The 7,997-nt window shown below is 41.3% G+C and overlaps 1 pseudogene across 1 annotated transcript; it reads right to left on the reverse strand.

The window, feature by feature from the left end:
* Window positions 1-6,912: 6,912 nt before the first annotated feature.
* Window positions 6,913-7,504, reverse strand: LOC308245883 (rho-related GTP-binding protein RhoN-like; annotated as a pseudogene). The gene has a single exon. The product of its transcript is annotated as a rho-related GTP-binding protein RhoN-like (transcript).
* Window positions 7,505-7,997: the final 493 nt, after the last annotated feature.

A 7,997-nucleotide genomic window follows, 5' to 3' on the forward strand; every position in this document is an offset into this window, starting at 1 on the left:
GTCTTGTCACTCCTATTTCCACACAATTTATATGTGACTTTCTTATCTTCTACTTATGTTTGGTTTATCTAGCTTCAATCTTTCATTTATTCATTAATTCTACCATCTGTCTGTACTAGAACAGTGTGGAATGAAGGTTCATGAAGATAAATAAAACATGATTCCTTCCATAACAATAATTACAACCCCAAAGGGAGATAGAATCAATCAAACAAGATATGCCTTACAGGTAGAACAATAAATATTTACACAAGGCAAAATAGGGAGAATGTGAAATGGTGCATCAAGAAAAGATTCATATCCTTAGTCCATTCATAATATGATTTTGTACTCTTACATTTAATCCATTAGACTGGAAATAAATGATAGGGGAAGCAATGGTCAGACTCATATTTCTGGGGTCTCTGGCTGCATCTGATAGTCCTAAGCTGGGGGAAGAAAGAAGCTGAATAAAAATTAATGACAATTGTAAGGACTGAAAAGTGATTATTTGTGATTGCAACAGACCCTTCTTAGGAGGTACCATGCAGGAACTATTGCCTCCTGAATGCACACAAAGACCACCTGTCACTGTGTACCTGATCATCTGGATGATAATCAGTTGAGAAAGACACTGGAATACAATGGATTCCTGGAAAGTGCTCCAGCTATCATAGCTCCATGTATCTTAATGCCTATACACCATGTCTTTGTGTCTGGACAGAAATGATCAAAGGAAAGCATACCGACAAAGTAACACAAATGTCAGTTGAGGAGTGAGCCACTGTATTTTAATACCAACAACTGAAAGCCAAAATGCCTACTGATTTCATATAAGGAAAAATCTTTTGCCTACTCAAGCATATTTGGGTTCACTACTGTCCAAATTACATAATTCTGGGAAACTAAATATTTCAGGTCTGAAGTACATATTCCAATTGTACTCCAACAATAAGCAATCAGTGACAACTTCATTTTCGGTGGATAAACCAACATTGGCCAAGCCCTGTACAGGAGCCTTGGGTGAAATGGTTACAAGATTAGTAGCATGAGTATAAGCTGAATGTATGTTTAATGGAGACATAGAGGGGCAAAAGACTTATTGGCCCCTATTGGATACATACAAGGGATAACATTTCAGGAAGAAAAGATAGCAAGTGGTTTAAAAAGGTAACACAGTTTTAGAAAACTAGAAAAAGTCACCCGAAAGGATAATTAGACATCATACCCATAATCCAGCATGGGAAACAGCATGCATGCCAAAAAAGCAGTGCTGTCTGCTATGCTCTGCCAGATGGAAAGTAGAAATAACAATGGGCTGGGGTCTGGCCGTGGAAGCTCAAGGAATGAACCTGTGGGAAACTAGTGGCCCCTTATTTATAGGAATTCATAAATGAGGAACCTCTCTGCATACATGCTTTCTGACGGCCATGGTCTCACAGATAAACATAAACTAGGCAGGTGAAATTATTGGTTGGGGTTGGGAACCTATTAAAATTGCCTGGGATTTTACTGGTGATGAGAGGTTAGACATTACTTAAATATGAGACCTACTGGTAACCTTTGTCCATACTTCCTTGTAATATGAAACAGGATATATGATGATGACTACAGAAGACTGGAATCCTTAACTAACCGAGATTTGCTCCTTCATTCAAATCCCAGTCCATGATAACATCATCATATTGGTAAGGTCCACATTTGTTGGAAACTTGAGTCTAATTAATAAAATAATTGCTACTCTCCCGACCAGCATGGCTCAGTGGTTTAGTGTCCACCTATGAACCAGGAGGTCATGGTTTGATTCCTGGTCAGGGCACATGCCTGGGTTGCAGGCTCGATCCCCAGTTGGGGTGTGCAGGAGGCAGCCAATCAATGATTCTTTCATCATTGATGTTTCTGTCTCTATCTCCCTCTCTAAAATCAATAAAAATATTTTTTAAAAATGGGTGCTGGATTTTGTCTAATGCTTTTCAATGAAATAGGAAGGAAGGTATCAGTTCATCTGGAGACAGGTGGATAAATTGTTGAATGGTAATAGAGAAAGTATGGAACAGTGATGCAGACAGAGAGTATAAATGGATTACAAAACTGGCACGATAGCAGGCAATAGTCAAACCCACTAGAGTAATTTTTTATTCTTTTTAATATTTGTGATTCTTCTCTAAGTTAGACCCTATTTTAACTAATGAAACTCTAGAATATATTGTTATTCAGCTGAGAAGTTCCATTAGCAGTTTTCCCCTCCTAAAATGTTTTAATATTACAACTGTGTTATTCCTGATGGTTATTTTATATTATGTAATTTAAATAAAAATCTGTTTGATACTCTCTTTGAGTTTAAGTCAGTTGAAGATTGGTGGGGTAAGAAATTCACACTTTGAGAAGTGATGCCATTGGGGATCACAGTGAAACATTCTTTTCAATTTTTTCTTTTCAAATGATCCTTAGGAGAGTTATGTTATTTCAAATACTCCTACATATTTCTAGGTTTTTTTCTAGATATTTCTTATTTTATTTCTATTAAGCAGAGAATAATGTTGTAAATAATAATGTCCTATCCACGACTTTAATGAAATACTAATGTTTTCCCTCTCAAGTGACATTTAGCCTGAGACAACAAAAAATGAAGTATTTTCTAGTCCCTTGTGACTCAATGTGTGTGTTTGAGACAGTGTGTGAGTGCACGTGCATGATTTGAATTTTATTAAAAGCTTTCCAGACAATAAAGTTGACATATTATACAAGGTTTTTCTCTTATTGCCTGAGTTCCCCCCAATGTTATTCTAATATTAAGTTGTTGGGCAAATATAAAAGAATGCTGTTGTATGTACTTAACTAAATTATAATTTCTTACTAAATTCTAATTTCAGCTAGGCCACGTTAAAGATGTGTCTAAACTGACCTATGAATTACAGCTACTGTTTTTCTTGATGGAATTGTATTGTTATTGTTCTTGCTGTTGTAGAATTTGTTTTTCCATTCACTTAAAACTGTCCAACTGAAAGCTACTCTGAGAACACTAACAAAGGGCAACCTGGTGCCTGGAGCTGAAAAGACTTGGAAGGAGGAACACCAGGCCTGGCAGGGGATGCAGACATCATCCAGCCCTCCCCCGCTAGCTATTCTCCTTGAGTCTTTCATTCAGATGGTAGTTCCCCAGCAAAAGATTGAACTGCCCTTTCTCCACATTCCCCACACGGGCGCCCCTGTAGACCTCCCAGCTCAGTTCCAGGCACGTGGGTATGCCACTACTCTCTCCTCAAGCCCTGTGGCCTCTCTCCTGGCCTGAGAAGCCGGAGGCAATCACCTTTCCTTCTATGGAGGAAAACAACATTTTTTATCATCTTGGGAAGTGGGCTGAAGATCACTCAGATGAGTCCAGAGGACCCACACTTCTGTCCCTGCTGCTCACTGTTCCCTCAGGATCTCCACGCCAGCCCTGGGTCACAAGAGCCGTACACTTTTCCAGAAGCCAGACTTACAGTTGAGCAAGGTGGCAAAACTCTGCACATGCCTGCTGTGCACCACTGCTCCTTGGCTGTGGGCACCCAGGCACATGTTCTAGCCTCACCCTCACCCCACCAGCAATTTCAGAGGGATCACATGGAAGGCTGTGTGTTTTCCCAGACTGTTCAGAGGAGTGCAGGGGAAGCCCAGTACTGGTGGAGAAGCTGCCTTTGCACAAGATAGGGCTGCACCCATGTGGTGACCCAGGACCACGAAGGCCTCCTCTTGCAGAAAATTTTTCCAGGTACCATACATGTTTATTTTCATTGATAAAAACAGTCATTAAACAGCAAGAGGAAGTTTATTCAAGGGGTCTACTATAGTGGGGTTTTGTAGTAGAGAGGAGAGATTGGACTCAATTCCAAATACAAGAAAAAAGTGGAAATATATGGGAAGTACTACAACAACCTAACACATTATTTTTTTTATGGTAGTCAACTGCTAGATGCCTATACATCTCATTTGACTTTTGAGGAAAAAAATTATAAATAAATGTTGATTTATGACCAAAAGGGGGACAAAAAAAAGCCACATGCTAACCTGACAAATTCAGGAAAGGTCTGAATGGCAGTTTTGCAAACTCAAAGACCTAAAGTAACCACAAAGGATGGTATAAAATTAAAACTTTAACTAAAAGCAGTTTATAGTGGGTAGTCATGTCCTAGACCAGTATCTTCCCTGACAAAGATCAATCTTTACTTTAATTGGGCCTATTGTCTTTTTGCATCTAGGATAATATCCTTGTGAAATGTCAGGGTAACTTGTAATTTCTCTTTTTACAGATCCATCAGGGCACAACCAAATGTGCCTGGGCGCCAGGACAGAGACCATAAATTCCTTCATTGTTATTGTTATCATGTTAATTGTTGACTGTTAACTATCCTTCACCCACTTAAGTAAAAGAAATATGTGTCTATCATTTTACTTTTTATCCAATCCCAGAGGTTCCCCCCCAACCCCCACTTTGCTTTCTCCCACCTCCCAAATCTATCACCAATGGATTTTTTTGTAACCCACTTAGATCTCCGCCTTTGATTGTAATGTATAAAACAAGTGAAGAATGGCCATTCTCTGGAGCATTATCCCAATCCATTGAGATTCTGCTTCCCAGCAATTGTTGACAGTTTTGGCTCAAATAAACGCACAAAAATTCTTAAAAAATGTTAACTGCTTTATATTATGTATTAATTCTTCCTCTTGTTATAGGCACCAGAAATGATGTTATCAGATAGCCCCCTGGGTCAGAGGGAGATGGCTGCCCACTTCTCTGTTCTTGTCATAAGAAAGATTTCAAGCGAGTGACACCAGGCAGCAGCTTTATAGCAAAGCAAGCAGATTTATTAAGAAAGTAAGGCAGGCAAATTAATTGAAAACATAGTTGGCATGAAGAACAAGTGGGCCACACAGCTAATCTGAGCACCTGTTCCATGGTGGTTCAAGAGGTTTTATACCCTTCTTCCTATAGATTTCAAGGTTTCTCTGCCTGATATCTTGGGTAGCACATTAGGTTTCAAAGTCCCCCTTTTACTTTGTTGTGGCTTTTCTTGGGATGTTTGTACATAGACCTGGTCATCTTGTTTGGCAAGTCCTAAGAAGGCTGACTTATTTATTCAGTGGGTGAGGTAAAACTCCACTCTTTTCTTTTTCCTTCCCCTTTCCCTCTTTCATGTATTAACAGTTCTAGGAAGATTTAAGCTATGTATTTTCTGGTTAGGAAAGAGAGGTATTAACTATTTGCTCTCACGTGCCGTTGGTTGGGGAAGATAAGGTCTTGCTGCAAGCTGGCTGAAAGCTGCCCAAACTCTTTGGCCTTGTTTAATTTTCTTATCTGTTTCCCCATTCCACATGTCCAGGAATTTTCCTAGCTTCTTACTACCCTGTCACACTCTCATAGAAGAGGAACTTAAGGCACTAACATTTGTAATATAACTGGGAAATAATTGTTAGATTTATGTATCAAAATGCAACAAAACAACCCAAAAACCCCAAAATGAAATAAAGTTAAACAAACTAAAATTCTCTAGCCCACATTTTTAGGAAGACCAGAAACCAGCGTAGGGAAAGATATCAGTTCTGAAAGGAAATGTAATTACATCTATTCCTTTTTAGTTAGTTCTCTCTCTCTAAGGGATCACTGTTCATTGCCTGTATTCTTATGAGGTCAAGCTCAGAAGTTTTCAATTCTAGATAAAAATCATAATCACCTGCAAATGACTTTTTTTAAATGCCAATGTCAAAGTTGTATCTCAAACCTTATCTGGCATAGGGCCCTGTCATCAATTTAATATTGAAAGATTCCCATAAGATAGTGATTTTCAACCTTTTTTATCTCATGACATACATAAACTAATTACTAAGCTTCTGCAGCACACGGAAAGATACATTTTTTGACAACCTGACCAAAAAAAAAAAAAAAAAGGTATATCACAGCCGGTGTGGCTCAGTGGTTGAGCATCGATCCATGAACCAGGAGGTTACAGTTTGATTCCTGATCAGGGCATATGCCCAGGTTGCGGGATCGATCCCCAGTAGGGAGCATGCAGGAGGCAGCTGATCATTGATGTTTCTCACTCATCGATGCTTCTCTCTACTTTCTCCCTTCCTCTTTCTCTAAAAATCAATAAAAACATGTTTAAAAATAGGTATAATTTTGATTCATTCACACTGAATATCTATTGTGTTGGCTGATGTCATTTTTTTATTTGACAATCTAAGGGAAAGAGGTCAGTGCTCCCGACTAAATGGTCAATGCCCCTGACTAAATAGTCAGGTATCGAATGTTTTAAAAATTATTATTTTTCCCCCATGGATATGGGTTTTATTTAGGGACTGTTGGGGGAAGACAGGGAAGAGCAAGTACTGGTGCACATATGGGGAGGAGGGACTTCTCAACTTGCTTTTTAATTTAGTGCATGTTGCCTGGAGGTTAGGAAGCGCGAGAACAGCTGTAGAAGTAAGAGGAAAGGAAAAGGTAAGGTTAAGGCAGGTACACTTCTTAGGAAAGAAAGCCAAGACCAGGATATGGGGACTGGGAGCAGGGAGGGAAGGCATCATTCATATACTGAGACTCAACTAAGGTCGTTGCTTGATGCCAGCTTCCCCAACCCTGCTGCCTCATCCCAGCTCCTGGCCCAGATGCCTGCCCTGCTAGCTCCCTCAACTTCCTGTGGAGAGGAGTGGGATGAGGATGTAGGAATCCTGGCACCCTCTACCTCCAGGTCCCTTACCTAGGACAATTGCTCATTCAGCATGCCCTGCAGGTCAGGAGGTCAGGAAGCCAGGGTACTGGCAGGGGAACAATTGTGCCATTCACCACCCTTCCTGCCACTCTGCCCCTCCCTAGCTCCTCACATGAGGTTGCAACTCTTGGTTCCATTCTTCTGCATCTTCCCCAGTCAGGCCATCTTGCCTACTCCGACCAGATCACTGCAGTCCCTGGAGTGAGTCTGTTTGACTCAGCTGCCTATGGCCATGGTCAAGGGAGGCCACTTAGCCACACAGAAGCCATTCCTGATGCAGTGCTCAGAGGACTGGGAGGAACACTCCATGCAGGACATGGCCCCCACCTGGCCAGCACAGTGCCCTGCTCATGTGTAACAGGGATAAGCCTTTGCTTGGACATCTCCCTCAGTATGGCCAGGTCATCTGCATATCCAGTTTACAGCCAACCAGCACAACCTTGGCATTGGGGCAAAACTCCTGAGTCTTCCTTTGCCACTTTCTAAGGACACTGTCCAGCATTTCTGGTTCGCTAATGTCAAAGCAGATGAGCACAGAGTCTGAATCAGAGAAATGCCAGGGACCAGACGTTATCATAGTAGGAAGAACCCAAAGTGTCCCACATGTTGAACTCAATGCACACTTGTCTATCTCAAAGCTTACAGTGTAGTCTTCAAACCAGTAGGGACATAACTCCCCCAGTAGATGTCCTTGCAAACACCTGCAGCAGCGTCATCTTGCCACACTTCATGTCCCTCACCACCACAATCTTGCAGCGGCCACTCTGCCACTCCATGGTCCCCGCTATGTGCCATGCCCCCTCTGCAACCCTCCTCCCAGGTCTCAGCTACAGCCACTCAGACTGACCACATTGATATCTCATGGGCTTGTGGAGTTGCCACCCAGGGAGAAGGACCCCTTCTGCCCCACCCCCAACCCCCTTAAAAATTCTTGTGGCACACTGGCTCACATAAGTTGAAAATCTTTGCTATAGGAAGTCCAATTGCAAAGTCAGGGTTAAATACTCCTGGCCTAGCACAATGCTGAGGACTCAGTAAAAGGAATGTTGGTTAATTGACTGTGTAGTCACAGAATAAACAGGCATGATGAGGAATTTTGCACACGGGGATAGTACCTAACAGGAGAGCCCTGTGCAGCATGTTGTGTCTTGAATACTGAGTCTGAAGGAAGAATCTGATATTTTCTAAAATCATTAACATTTATTATTAAAGCCATTGTAGACTCCCTGCCAGGAATTTCAGCATGAAGTTTCTTTGTAGGCTTGGGAA

The sequence above is a fragment of the Plecotus auritus genome, assembly GCF_963455305.1.
Source record: "Plecotus auritus genome assembly, chromosome: 4".
In the NCBI taxonomy this organism is placed as follows: Eukaryota; Metazoa; Chordata; class Mammalia; order Chiroptera; family Vespertilionidae; genus Plecotus; species Plecotus auritus.